Here is a 14,118-nt window from a genome sequence, read left to right on the forward strand (position 1 = left end):
TTGGCTCCTTCTAGCCTTTTCTTGACTCCTTCCAGTAGCGTTCTGTTGGTGACCTCCACCTGACCATTGGCCTGTGGGTATGCTACCGACACAGGCCGATAGTCAATGTTGTAGCTATGACAGAATGCTTGGAATTTGGGGTTGTTGAATTATTTTCCATTGTCTGAGACGAGGATCCGTGGTACCCCGAACCTATAGATGACGTCATCGCGAACGAACTTCTCCATCTCTATCTCTGTTATCTTGGCCAAGGGTTTAGCTTCGACCCACTTGGTGAAGTAGTCGATCGCGACGACCATGTACTTTCTGTTTCCCGGTGCTGCGGTGAAGTTGCCTAAGATGTCTAGTCCCCATATGGCAAAAGGTATGGGGTTGAGGATTGATGTCAGCTTGGTGGCGGGTAGACGGGGTACTGGGGCGAACAACTGACATTGCTCGCACTTCTTGGCATATTGGATGGCCTCCTCTTGCATTCGTGGCCAGTATAGTCCCTGACAGAGGATTTTGTAGGCTAGGGCTCGTCCCCCCATGTGGCTTCCACATATCCCCTCATGGACTTCGGCTAGGGCGTACTCTGCCCCCTTGGGTCCTAGGCACCGGAGTAGTGGTGCTGTTGCCCCCGTTTGTACAGTACCCCATCTAGGACGGTGTACTTTGCAGCTCTCATCTTGATCTTCCTTGCCTCGGCCTTGTCTTCTGGTAAGACATCGTTCTGGAGGTAGTTGAGTAGAGGGTCCATCCAGCTAGGTCCCTCCTCGATCTCGTTAACCTGCTTTTCCTTATACGTTGGCTCATGCAGGATCTCAACATAGACTGCGCTAGCCAAATTTCGGAGTTCCTCATTGGCTAGCCTGGATAGGGTGTCAGCGGCGGCGTTCTCATCCCTGGGAACTCGAACCATCTCAAACTTCATGAAACCCTCGATCAATGCTTGAGCACGTGTTAGGTATGATGCCATCCTCTCATCTTTCGCCTCATACTCTCCATTCACCTGATTCACCACGAGCTGGGAGTCGCTCCGGGTGGATAGGTGTGTGACTTGGATGGCTTTGGCCACCCGGAGTCCAGCTAGTAATGCCTCGTACTCTGTTTCATTATTGGATGCTTGGAAGGTGAATCGAAGAGCATATTGGATACGAAATCCCTCGGGGCTGGTTAATATGAGACCCGCGCCGCTTCCTGCCGCATTGCTCGACCCGTCCACGAACATGTCCCACCATCCGTGATCCTTCTCTTCGGGCTCCCCTGTTTTTGACTCGATCTCAGACAGGGTACACTCTGCAATGAAATCTGCAAGAGCCTGGCCTTTGATGGCTGTCCTTGGTTGGAACCTGATGTCATGCTCACTTAACTCCACCGCCCATGCTATCAATCGCCCGGAGACGTTCGGCTTGTGCAGTATCTTCTTCAGGGGTAGGTCTGTGAGGACTATGATGGTATGGGCTTAGAAGTATGGTCGTAGCTTCTTGGCTACCGTTACCAATGCATAGGCTACCTTCTCGATCCTAGTGTACCTGGTCTCTGCATCGATCAGGACATGGCTGACGTAATGGATGGGCCTCTGGACTTTGTCTTCTTCCTTCAGCAGTACTGCGTTGACCGCGACAGGGGTGGCAGCCAGGTAGAGCTGCAACTCTTCGTTAGGTTTTGTCGCCCAAGCAGTGGTGGGCTCTCTAGGTACTCCTTCAATTCTCCGAACGCCTTCTGGCACTCTTCCGTCCATGTGAAATCTTTAGGGCTTCGGAGGTTCTTCAATGTTTTGAAGAATGGTAAGCACTTATCACCTAATCGTGACACGAACCTGGAAAGGGCGGCGACCCTTCCATTCAACCTCTGCACTTCCCTGACCGTTCGAGGAGGTGCCATCTCTTGGATGGCCTTGATCTTGGATGGGTTGGCTTCTATTCCACGGACTGAGACCATGAACCCTTACACCGAAGGCGCACTTTACAGGGTTTAGCTTCATCTGGTTCCTCCTCAGTACTGAGAATGCCTCCTCTAGGTCGGTCAGGTGTTGGTTGGCGTGAATGCTTTTCACGAGCATGTCATCCACATATACCTCCATGTTGCGCCCGATCTGCTCCTCGAACATCTTGTTGACCATCCTCTGATAGGTGGCCCCTGCATTCTTTAACCCGAACGGCATGACGTTGTAGCAGTAGTTCTCTTTGTCCGTCTGAAATGCGGTGTAAGACTCATCATCCTCATACATGAGGATCTGGTTGTATCTGGAGTAGGCGTCCATGAAACTCAGCATCTCATGGCCGGCGGTGGCGTTGATCAGTAGGTCGATCCTGGGCAATGGGTACTCATCTTTTGGGCATGCTTTGTTCAGGTCGGTATAGTCGACACACATCCTCCACTTCCCACTTGACTTTGGTACCATGACCACGTTGGCAAGCCAGGTTGGGAACTTCTCCTTTCTGATGAACCCTGATCGGCTTAACTTCTCGACCTCCTCCTTGATTGCTGCTTGTCGATCGAGGGCGAAGTTACGCCGCTTCTGTTGAACGGGCTTCCTGGTTGGGTCGACATGTAGTCGGTGTTCCGCTATGGAACATGGTATTCCTGATATGTCGGAGGTCGACCATGCGAAGACATCCATGTTCGCTTGGAGGAGGTGTCCAAGCCCTTCTTTCTGTTCCTTGTTTAGCAGCGAGCCAACCTGAACGACCTTGGAGGGGTCATCCTGGCTGAGGGGCCATGGGATGAGGTCTTCCACTGGCCTTCCCCTTCTCTCTGTCAGTTCATCTCTCTGGTCACTGACCATGCTCTCTAGGCAGAGTGCCATTCCACGGGTGTTGCCATTGTTCTTTTTCATGAAGGTGGCATAGCACTCCCTTGCTTTCTTCTGATCTCCTCGGACTTCGCCTACCCCATTCTCGGTGGGGAACTTCATCTTCAGGTGAAGTGGTGATATGACTCCTCTAAGGGTTGTCAGTGATGGTCGCCCTAAGAGGCCATTGAAGGACACCACGGACTTGACTACCATGAAATTCACCATGATGGTTACTTGTTGAGGGTGTACCCCGAAGGTGACGGGTAGTTCTATGGTACCTCTGATGGAGGTGGTGGCACCTGAGAATCCATGGAGATAAGTGGGCTCTGGTTTGAGCTGGTCATCCCCGAACCTGAACTGTCGATAGGCGTCCAAGGAGAGTACGTCAACAGACGCCCCTGTGTCTATCAGTACCCTGTGTACAGGTCGATTGGCTACCTCCACCTGTACTACCAGGGCATCTTCATGCGGGAAGTTTAGTCCTTCCAGGTCTTCATCCGAGAAGGAGATCACCACCTCGGTCCTGGCTATCTTGCTGGGCTTCTCTGCCACTCCCACGAACCTGGTATGAGCTTTAGCTTTTCTGGTGGACTCTTGCCCCGGTCCTCCAAGTATGGTGAGGATAGGAGGTCCCTTGGTGCCACTAGGTTCTGTTGCATCTCTCCGCTCTTCTGGGCGGTCTCTCCCTCGATCTGTTCTTCTTTCTTCTCGTCTCGGTTCCACTCTGTCTCCGTTGCGACCTCGATCTTCTTGGCCTGGGCGGTTGTCACGTCTCCCCTTCACATACTTGTTCAAGCTTCCTGCTCTTACCAGTTGTTCTATCTCTCTCTTCAATTGATAGCACTCCTCTGTGTCGTGCCCATTCTCTTTGTGGAAGAGGCAATATTTGTTAGGGTTCCGCTTCTCTGGTCCTGCTAGCATGGGTCGTGGCCAATGGAGTAGGTCACGGTCCTGGATCTGCATGAGTATCTGGGACCTGGTGGTGTTCAGTGGTGTGAACTCGGGGGTGCTTGCCCTCTCACTTCTCTCTGGGCGGCGGTCTGTCCTCCTAGATGGGCGGTCGCTCTTCTCTTGTCGGCGCTCTGTCCTCGACCTCTTACCCTCTTTGCGGTCATCAGGTGCTGACCTCTTGTTGTCCTGTGGCTTGGCCTCGATTATTTTCGTTCTAGCTTGTAGTACCTCCGCCATATTTGCAAACTCGTTGCACCGCTCCAAGAGCTCTTTCATAGTCCTAGTCTCATGACGTGCCAGGTCCTTGATCAAGTCGAGGTCCCTAATACCTCATGCTAGGGCTGCATGCTGTGTTTGGTCATCCAAGTCTCGAACCTCCAGGGACTCCTTGGTGAACCTGGTAACGTATTCCCTGAGAGATTCCCCAGGGTTCTGTACCACGTTCAGTAGATTGACGGTGGTCTTCTTCTGCTTGACGCTGCTTTGGAAGCGGGTGACGAACTGTTCGCATAGCTCTACGAACGAGCATATAGATCTCGGTCGTAGCCTGGAGAACCATGATGTGGCTGCTCCCTTGAGGGATGCCGGGAATGCCAGACAGGAGACCACGTCTGACCCCCATACAGCGTCATCATGCCATTAAAGTAGTTGATATGGTCATTAGGGTCAGTGGTACCACTGTAGAGTTCAAAGGTGGGTAGTCAAAACCTGGAAGGTAGTGTGGCTGACATGATCTCTGCCGAGAATGGGTGTTGTCCAGGTATGGAATGCGTCTCACCTTTGGTCTGCTTCTTCAACCCTTCTAGCTTCTCATCCAGGTCGCGGAGTCTTTGATCGAGCTCCTCGTCCCGTGTCTGTCCCCCACGCCTGGCCGGACGTTCACTGCGACCCCGTTCACGCTCTCTCCTGGATGTCCCCTCCCACCTTGAGTGTTGGCGGGATGGTGAATGGTCACGCCGTGATGAACCCTGTCATGAAGGTGAGGGGCTTTCTTCTCTGTAGGTCCGGCTTCGTCGTGGTATGTGACCTTCTTCCAATCGTCCGTCGAACACAGACCTCCGGACCGATCTCTGCGGGCTAGACACCCTCGCCCTGGGTGTTGGCGTCCCCCCACGTTCTGACCGTGGCGAGAGGTCTCTTGTTCTCCTGGGATGCTGGGAAGGCTCCCCCACTGCGGAGTGGGGGTTGCCTGTTGCGCAAGTCTCTCAGATCTCACACCCTTGGGAGATGATCTCCTAGGGTTCGGTTCTTGTCGAGGTACGGACTCCACCCTTGCTGATGGTGAAGTCCTTCGACGGTGAGATGTCGCACGCTGCGTCAAGTATTCTCGAAAGAGTCATTGTTCATCGAGGATCTGTCGTTGCAGGTCGTTGATCTGACCCACAGTGGCTGGAGCATTGGGGTCAGGTGTCACCTCCACCACCACATCGTCGGCCTCGTCATTGTTGGGCTCGTCGATCACGAACTGGTCATTAAGGGGGATCTCTTCCTCCAGAGGGACATGGTCCTGGTCGTTGGCTCTGCGGCGAGAGCACTCTGGGGGTGGTGATCCATTCCTTGCTCCGTTGTTGGTGGTGGTAGTCTTCCTTCGTGCCATTGAATGAGTATGGAAGCGAGCTAGTAGCTGTAATGGCTAGCGTCGTTCCCACAGACGGCGCCAATCTGTTGCGTCAAGAAATCGTCGAGCGGTCCTGCGAGTGCCGTCACCTGCAAGTGGACCAAGGGGTCAACAAAGAGAACCGGTGTGGTTCCGGCCTAGGGCTCTCCGATGCCAAAGTTAGATCTCCTAGCGCAAACAGATGAATAGTAATTATTCAGTATGAGTTTAGATGTCCCTTGATGGGGTTGTGTACCTTGCCTTTTATAGTAGCGTATGGCGGTGTGGAGAGTCCCAGTTTGATGGCGATTGTCCCGTTGAGTGGATAGAGGCCCAGGGTAACAGGGCTCTATCCTGATTGATCATCTCCCCGCGGGAGGGTATGTCCTAGTGGCATCAAGATCCTTGGTGGATAGATACCCGCGTGTGGTGATAACGTCCTTGGTGCTTGAATCTGTCTGGGTGACGTGACTTCTAAGCGGCGGCCTAGAGTCCTGGTGGTGACATGAGTCTATAGTGATACGATCGGGTCATAGGTGGGTAGCCCCCACCTCACGTGCCCACGATGTTGTGCCTGGGTGCAGGCTGCACCTGGGTGAGGCCGCGCCCGGATGTGTGGCCGCGCCTAGGTGAGGCCGCCCCCGAGTGGTGGCCGCGCGCCTGGGTGAGGCCGCGCCTAGGTGAGGCCGCGCCCTGGATGTGTGGCCACGCCCGAGTGGTGGCCGCGCCTGGGTGAGGCCCGCCCGAATGTGTGGCCGCGCCTAGGTGAGGCCGCGCCCGAGTGGTGGCCGCGCCCGGGTGCTGGGACCCCGGTTCTTTCCCCTTGGTTATGGAGCGGGTCGTCTGTGACACGTGGCGGTCGTTGATTGGCCCGGTGAATATTGGATGTATCAATACTAAAACACTATAGGGATTTGTAATCCCTAGAATGGTCTAGTGAAGAAAAACTTTCTCCTTTATATATTCCATCATTTAAGGGCTTTGCATAGTAAAAGTGCCCAATAAAAGAACGCCCTAATTGGTAGAATGAATGAGTGATTATATATATCATTCCATATCAATTACAAGATTTGGTTGAAAGGGAAATAAGTACACAGCGGTATTCAATTGGCCAAATGGATTAAGTTGGGCTCACGCTCATGTACGTCAATGTACGAGAATGTCTCACAGCCATTCAGATGAAATCCATTCCGTAATCTTGGCTCAAATGGATTGGCCCTGAAATGAACCGCTTTGTCAACCAGCCAACCTACCAGCTTGTTGGGAAGCTCATCCTCTTTGGTCCACCCATGTAGCAAAAATTCACAAATAATTCCATACAAAAAAAACCAGTTCAGCAAAAATTAATTCGAATCAGAATGAAAATTTTGGAAAAATTCTTGCCATGTCAACAAAATGATTCAAGATACTAAATAATTTAGCATTAAAAAACCTCACTCCCAAAAAAACAAAAAAAAATAATAATAATAATCCTTGGAAAACTGAAAATTTTGAAACCTTTGCAACGGAACCGTATTTAAACTAAGAAGATGGACTGATTTCTGGGTTCTTTTTGAAAATTAAATGTTTAATTCCTGAACTAATAATCCATTTCGGACCTTTTTCCAAATTGTTTTTGAATGAGTTTCACCTAGGGATGTAAATGAATAACGGAAATCCATTTCCGTATCCGTGTCCGTATCCATTTAGTACTATCCGAATCCGTCCGAAAGCTAAACGGATGCGGATACGGATAGGCTATTGCTATCCGAAAAGCTATATTTACATGTAAATGGATAAAATATCCGATCCGTATCCGTGTCCGTATCTGTTTAGCACTATCCGAATCCGTCCGATAGCTAATCGGATGCGGATGCGGATATAGCACTATCCGAGCCGAATCCGATCCGTTTACATCCCTAGTTTCACCTGTAGAGTATTCCCTGGAAAAAAGATCCATACTTCAATTCCAACCACCCTGAATTTCTATACACTGGGCAGCCATCATAATTAATGTAGATCATTTAACTTCAGTCTATCTGTTAGGTTGACAGAAATCACGGTTTCCAAACAAAGAAAAAAAAAACTGTTAAGAGAACCCCTAGCTCTGCTCAGATTAGTAAAGCTTCACAAGGATGGAATCTTCACAATCCAGTTCAATGGTCGAACATGCATAACTAGATGCGAACAACAATGTAACAACCCATACTCACCTTTAAAATGCCTCAAAGTCTCAAATATTACATGCTCATACAAGCAGATCGGTTTCTGCCTAACCATCTTTTGTGTGTGTGTGTTTAGAAGGAGGCCGGGCCAACTGGTTATTAAGCACCTACACTGCCTGTTAGCTAAACTAGTTGAATGGGTAGAGCTTTGTACATCTAACAGAACAGTTGGCTTGATCCACCAGCACCAGAAACCAAATGGAAAACCAAGCTAGAAAATCAATGGAGCTTGCATAAACTGTACATCTAATTTGCATCATGATATGAATCTCATTGATGAAATTTTTTCTTCTCTGAATATCATGTGGCAAGATTTATGGTGAGTCCAGACACGCCAAACATGAGATAGTATGGGTGAAATCTGAAGCCAAAGTCTATTTCTTCTGTGGAACACCTTTGACTCAACATATCCAATTCGCAAGGCCAATCAATCTTCTCAGCACATTCACGAAAGCCCCATTGTTGAGCTGAAAACTTAGAACGCTTTAGAACATGTTTGGCTTCAAAGTCCCCCATTCCACACCTTTTTCCTACAGGCTGCTGCAGATAAATAGGACCTGCTGCATGAGATCCAAATCACATTCCCGACAGTGAAAAAACAATATATAGATTATAGTTAAGACAGAAAAATGTGCCATGCCTTCAAACTGTATTTAAAGGTTTATTTGAAATTTGTGTGTCATGGGGTTATGTAGTCTATTGTATCCCATTTCACAGATCAACAACATGTGTCACTCTCTTCCCATCATATAGTGAGTTAGATACCTTGACAAGAGAATCTTAGCATACATTTTCTGCAACTTGCCTGAACCACACAAACTATCATACTAAAACTTGGGGCCTCCACAGACATCTTTGCCAACTGTCTTGGCACTACATTGAACAAGACACAAGTTTACACACACACACATGACCTATTGAATGGAAAAACATTTGACATAAATATGACAATCTTTGAGCTGCCAATCTACATACCAAAAAGAATCAAAGTAAATACCAACAAGTGTTATTTCCACAAGTAACCAGCATGTTTGCTGGTCATGAGCAATGAGTTTGCTCACACCTTCAACGAGTCTACAAAATGCTCGGCAAATGAAAGTGGACAGAAAACTAAAATAATGGCATTCTTCGCAAGGATTTCTTCTTCATGGCCATCCCTGTTTAACACAATCAACATGACATAAATATGATGTCGGCAAGTTGTCTCATGATGCATACTGAGGATAGGAAGGTGAGTGGACTGATTTGTCATATGGATACAAAAGCTCATTTAAGCGACAGAACTCACTCTTAACCTTAGATGCAGGAAAACCAGGCCTACAGAGAACCAAATATTAGGACCAGAAACATCTCCAGAGCCAAGGAATGCACATTGTTAAGTCGCGGGTGTGTGTTTATGTACACCACGATAGCGGGAGTCCCTTTATTGTGGGTTGGGTCCACTGTTTTGTTTTCTAATTGTTCAAGGAGACTTAGATTCTAGATAGGTTGCTTGCTATTCTCTTTCCTATTCTAATTAGGAAAGTATCAGCCTTCTAGGCTGTTCTCTTGTAATGGTTTGATCTATATATATAGCGGTAGAGAGGGACACTGGAGATATCTATTCTTAACCTTTCTAGCAGTCTTCTTCTCCATTCTTCTCTCTTATTGCTGGTCTTATACTCTGATATTGTCACATGGTTTCAGAGCAATATAACTAGTAATTTCTTTCATTCTAAAGCTGTTTTGATAGTCTCTTCACAGATTGCTCTCGGTTCTGGTAGCAGCAGCCATATGCTGCCTATCTACTGAAGATTGCCCTAGTTTTTGGATGATATGGAATTAAACTAGGGTACCTTGCAATATATATACCACTGGTTATGAAGATTCTGGACTTCAGACATCAAAATCTATGTTTATGAAGCCTGCGGCTGCTGATTGTATAGATTTTTGAGTTCTGCAATTACTCTCTATTCAACAATCTGATGGGAGTAAGGTTTTTACAGTTGATTATACATGTTATGAGGTACACTCGATCCAATTATTGGGATCCTTCAGTGGTTTAATCTTCTGAAAATTAATTTCTCCTCCTCCCTATGGATGCTCTGTTTTTAGGTAAAAAATCAGACCTATTGTTCATTAAATTGATTCTGATCTAACCATCTGATCAGACTAAGATTTTGGGAAGATATTCCCCTACCCCAGTACCTTCTTCAATTTCAGTTTTTAGGTCTGTTTGACCTCCAGATTATTGTTAACCTGACCATATCTGGATTGCGATACACTGTTTTTGTGAATTCTCTTGCTGCCGGCTACTACTTATCAGGACTATACGCTTATTGCTTCTGGGTGATATTACTGCCTTATTAGACTGGTGATATAAGTGTTCCACATCTGATTTCTGCAACCTGGGTATCAAATTCTCGGCTTCAAGACTATTACTGCCTGTCTGCATCACTACTACTGCTGCCTCTTGGGCTGCATGCTTCAGTCGATTCCTTTTCTGCCAGTTTTCATGATGGCTGATCCTTAAGCCCCAGTGGATAATGTCCACATACAATCACCAACATCAAGTTGAACCGTGTCTCTAACTACATGTTATCGTCCCAAGCTTTTCTTGTTTATGTTCATGCTAAAGGGAAAATGAAGTAACTTATTGATGATCCTCCTATTGTTGATTTTAACAACTCTACTCTCACAGCTTATGAAGGATTGAAGACTGGATGCGTGAGGATTCCACACTCAAGATATGGTTATGGAACAGTATTGAACCTACCATTACTTCTAATGTTCACTACTACAAAAGGGGTGTGGAATGATTTTAAGGAAAGTTTCTCTCAAGAGAAAAATATTTCTCGGACTTATGAGTTGTATGAGAAATTATTTAATTTCAAGCAAGGTGATAAGTCATAGAATGAATACTTCAACAGTTACAAAGGCATTATTGAAGAACTTCAGGTTCCCCAACCTCTCACCACTGATCTAGGTAAGTTGAAGCTTCAACGGGCTGACTTTCATGTTGCCAAATTTCTTGCCGGTCTTCATCCTGACTATCGGAACGTCTTGCTGATGAGAAAGTTCCTTCTCTGAATGAAACATTCCCACGTTTTCAACGCATATCTAAATCTTCCAAGTTTGATTCTTCCCCTTCTCTAAAGGAAGGATCAGCCTTTGTTGCTGGTAGAGGATGTGGTGCATCTTTCTCTAGAGAAGGCCATGGCCGTGGATCAGGAGGTCGTGTTGGACAGCGATTTGATAAATCTTCTAGACAGTGTACCTTCTGTGGCAAGTCCAATCCCATTGTAGATACTTGTTAGGAGAAGGTGTCTTCTGACGACACTCCATCTGCATCTGGAGCTTCTTCCACTGTCTCTGCTCCTTGAGATGATTATAATCACATTCTTAAGGGTATTCAACAGCTTGAGGCATCTGTAACTACTTCCACAGCCACTTTAGCTCTCACAGGTAACTCTGCCCTACTTACTACCACTACTTCGTGGATTATTGATTCTGGCGCTTCCTCTCACATGACTGGTAAGGTTGATCAGTTCTCCTCTATTTCCACACTTCCACAATCCTCCCTTGTCATCCTTGCAGATGGCTCCTCCACACAGGTGACAAATTGTGGTACAGCTTCGCCCACCTCTTTTATGACACTGTCAACTGTCCTTCAAGTTCCTCGTTTACCATTATGTCTTTTATCTATTAGCCAGCTTACTAAGTCTCTGAACCGTTCTGTTATGTTTTATCATTCTTACTATGTTTTTCAGAATCTTCAGACAAGGAAGACGATTGGTGGCGAGGTTGAGCAGGCTAGCTTATACTATCTGGACGGCATAGGACCATCTACTGTGGCTGCTACTACTACTGGTGGTTCATCTCCTCTCCAATGGCATCCCTGTTTGGGCCATCTATCTTTGTCCAAGCTTCATCTCATGGTTCCCAATTGCAAATCCATCAACTACCTTGAGTGTGAAGCTTGCGAACTTGGAAAACATCATAGATCATCTTTTCCCTCCAGGAGTATTTCTAGGAGTCTTCCTTTATTTTATTTAGTTCATTCTGATATTTAGGATCCCTGTCGGGTCGGTAATAGGTTCGATTTTTATTACTTTGTTACTTTTGTGGACAATCACTCCCGTTTGACTTGGGTTTATTTATTGAAAGATTGATCCGAATTTATTACTATTTTTAGAATTTTTACAACGAAATAAAAACTCAGTTTGATGTGTCTATCAAAATTTTCCATCTTTGAGCATGCTCTTGAATATACTCAAGCTGCAATTTCTCAATTTTTCTTGGATAATAGTATATTCATTAGATGAGCTGTTCCTATACCCCCCTCAACAAAACAGGGTGGCTGAACACAAGAATCGACACTTATTAGAAGTTGTTCGATGACTTATGATTCACACGCAGGTTCCCAAAACTTTTTGGTGTGATGTTGTTCTTGCTGCTTGTTTTCTCATTAACAAGATGCCCTCTTTGGTTCTAGATAACGAGTTCCCGTTCCCTATTGTTTACCCTAATGGTTCTCTTTTTTCTCTTCCACCGCATGTCTTTGGTTGTGTTTGTTTTGTTTATATTTTACAACCTCATATTGATAAACTGTCCCCATGCGCTGTTAAATTAATTTTTCTTAATCATTCTAGGACTCGGAAGGGCTGTAAGCATTATGATACTAGTCGGCACTCGGCAGTATGTTATTGTTGATGTTACTTTCTTCGAGAACACATCATATTACTCTTCTCCTGCTCCTCCCCACCCCCCCAAACTTCTCTTGCAGGGTCGGGCAATCCTCCTCCTATTCCTACCCTTATTTGTTGAAGTGCAGCCATGGTTCGGTTCACTTACCGGTTTGGTTCTCCTAGTGTGACTAGATACAGTATAGTGTCTAAGTTCATTTTGCACATGTTAATTGTGTTAATTGTGCTTGAGTAGGATTGTGTCAATAATTCCATATTTTTAACAATTTCATATTATAAATAGAGTTGTGGCCTCTGTCACCTTGACAAGCCAATCTATTCTCTCCCATCCCCTCTTCTCAATTTTATTCCATTAGATGGCTCTCCTGGGTCTATCCCTAATGCTAAACCACTGCAGGTATATCAGTGGCGCAAGAAGGCAGTGTCCCCTACTTCCAGTATGACTCCTACTCCACCTGCCATGCAATCTAATCCTAGTTCTGCAGTTCCTCCTGACCTTCCAGTTTCCCTCCAGAAAGGTACTCGTTCTTGCACTCATAAACCTTTGACTGCCTTTCCTATTGAGGATTATGTGTCTATTTCTCATCTTCCCTCTCCATATCATAATTTTGCCTTTTTCTTGTTTGTTAACTCTATTTCTCGCAATCATCATGAGGCCTTATCTCACCCTGGGTGGCAAGTGGCTATAAACACCGAAAGGAATGCCTTATTATCTCACAAGACATGGATTCTAGTGGATTTACCTCCAGGTAAAGATCTTGTGAAGTGTTGTTGGGTGTACACCATCAATCGCGATGGTACTATTGAACATCTCACGGCATGGCTGGTTGTGAAAGGGTATACTCAGACATACGGGGTACATTATTTTGGGACGTTCTCTCTTGTTGCCCGTCTGAATTCCGTTCGTGTTCTCATATCTCTGGCAGTGAATTTGGACTTGTCGCTTTATCAAATGGATATCAAGAATGCCTTCCTATATGGTGATCTACACGAGGAAGTCTATTTGGAGCAACCTCCTGGGTGTGTTGTCAGGGGGAGAATTCTACCAAAGTTTGCAAGTAACACAAGACTCTATGGGTTGAAACAGTCCCCTTGAGCCTGGTTTGAAAAATTCAACACTATTGTTACTCGATGTGGCTTTACTCGGTGTTATTTTGACCACTTTGTCTTTCTATGGCGCAATGACTCTAAGGTCGTGATATTAGTTGCTTATGTTGATGATATAATTATATCTGAGGATAATGTGCCTGGAATTGCAGCAGTAAAGTCATATCTTCTCCAACATTTTTAAATGAAGGATTTAGGTCCTCTCATGTATTTTCTTGGCATTGAGATTCTACGCAGTGGAAAAGGGATCAATCTATCACAAAGAAAGTATGTTTTAGACCGAAATGGCTATGCTTGCTTCCAAGTCTATTGATACCCGTACGGACCCTCGTTAGAAGTTCGAAACTGATGATAGGTGAAGAACTTGAAGTTAAGCACCAGTATAGGAGACTAGTAGGCAAGCTCATTTATTTGATTGTTACTAAACCTGATATATCGTTTGCAGTTGGTGTAATCAGTCAGTTTATGGATTTATGCAATCACCTAAGAAGATTCATTGGGAGGCAGCCCGTCGAATCTTAAGGTACCTAAAAGGGGCTCCAGGAAAGGGGTTCATTTATAGACCTCATCAGAGTGTTGATCTGGTAGGGTTTGATATTGACTGGGCTGGTGCTAGTGGTAGTAGAAGATCTACCACAAGATATTGTACTTTTGTTGGAGGAAACTTGGTCACCTAGAGAAGCAAGAAGCAGACAACTGTGGCTAAGTCCAGTGTCGAGGCTGAGTATCGAACCATGGCTCATACTGCAGCCGAACTAATGTGGTTGTTCTGTGACAATCAAGCTGCTATCTACA

The 14,118-nt window shown here is 46.1% G+C and overlaps 1 protein-coding gene across 3 annotated transcripts in view; it reads right to left on the reverse strand.

The window, feature by feature from the left end:
- Positions 1–7,744: 7,744 nt before the first annotated feature.
- The window catches only part of LOC122649670, a 29,306-nt gene continuing 22,932 nt past the window's right edge, over positions 7,745–14,118 (reverse strand). The window contains exon 2 of one of the 3 annotated variants that reach the window (XM_043842906.1): positions 7,745–8,071. The gene's annotated coding sequence lies outside the window, so the exon portion shown is untranslated. Of the gene's footprint in view, positions 8,092–14,118 lie in introns of all 3 variants that reach the window. The other 2 variants (XM_043842905.1, XM_043842903.1) reach the window with 2 other exon arrangements.

Source organism: Telopea speciosissima, chromosome 2 (assembly GCF_018873765.1).
Source record: "Telopea speciosissima isolate NSW1024214 ecotype Mountain lineage chromosome 2, Tspe_v1, whole genome shotgun sequence".
Taxonomy (NCBI): domain Eukaryota; kingdom Viridiplantae; phylum Streptophyta; class Magnoliopsida; order Proteales; family Proteaceae; genus Telopea; species Telopea speciosissima.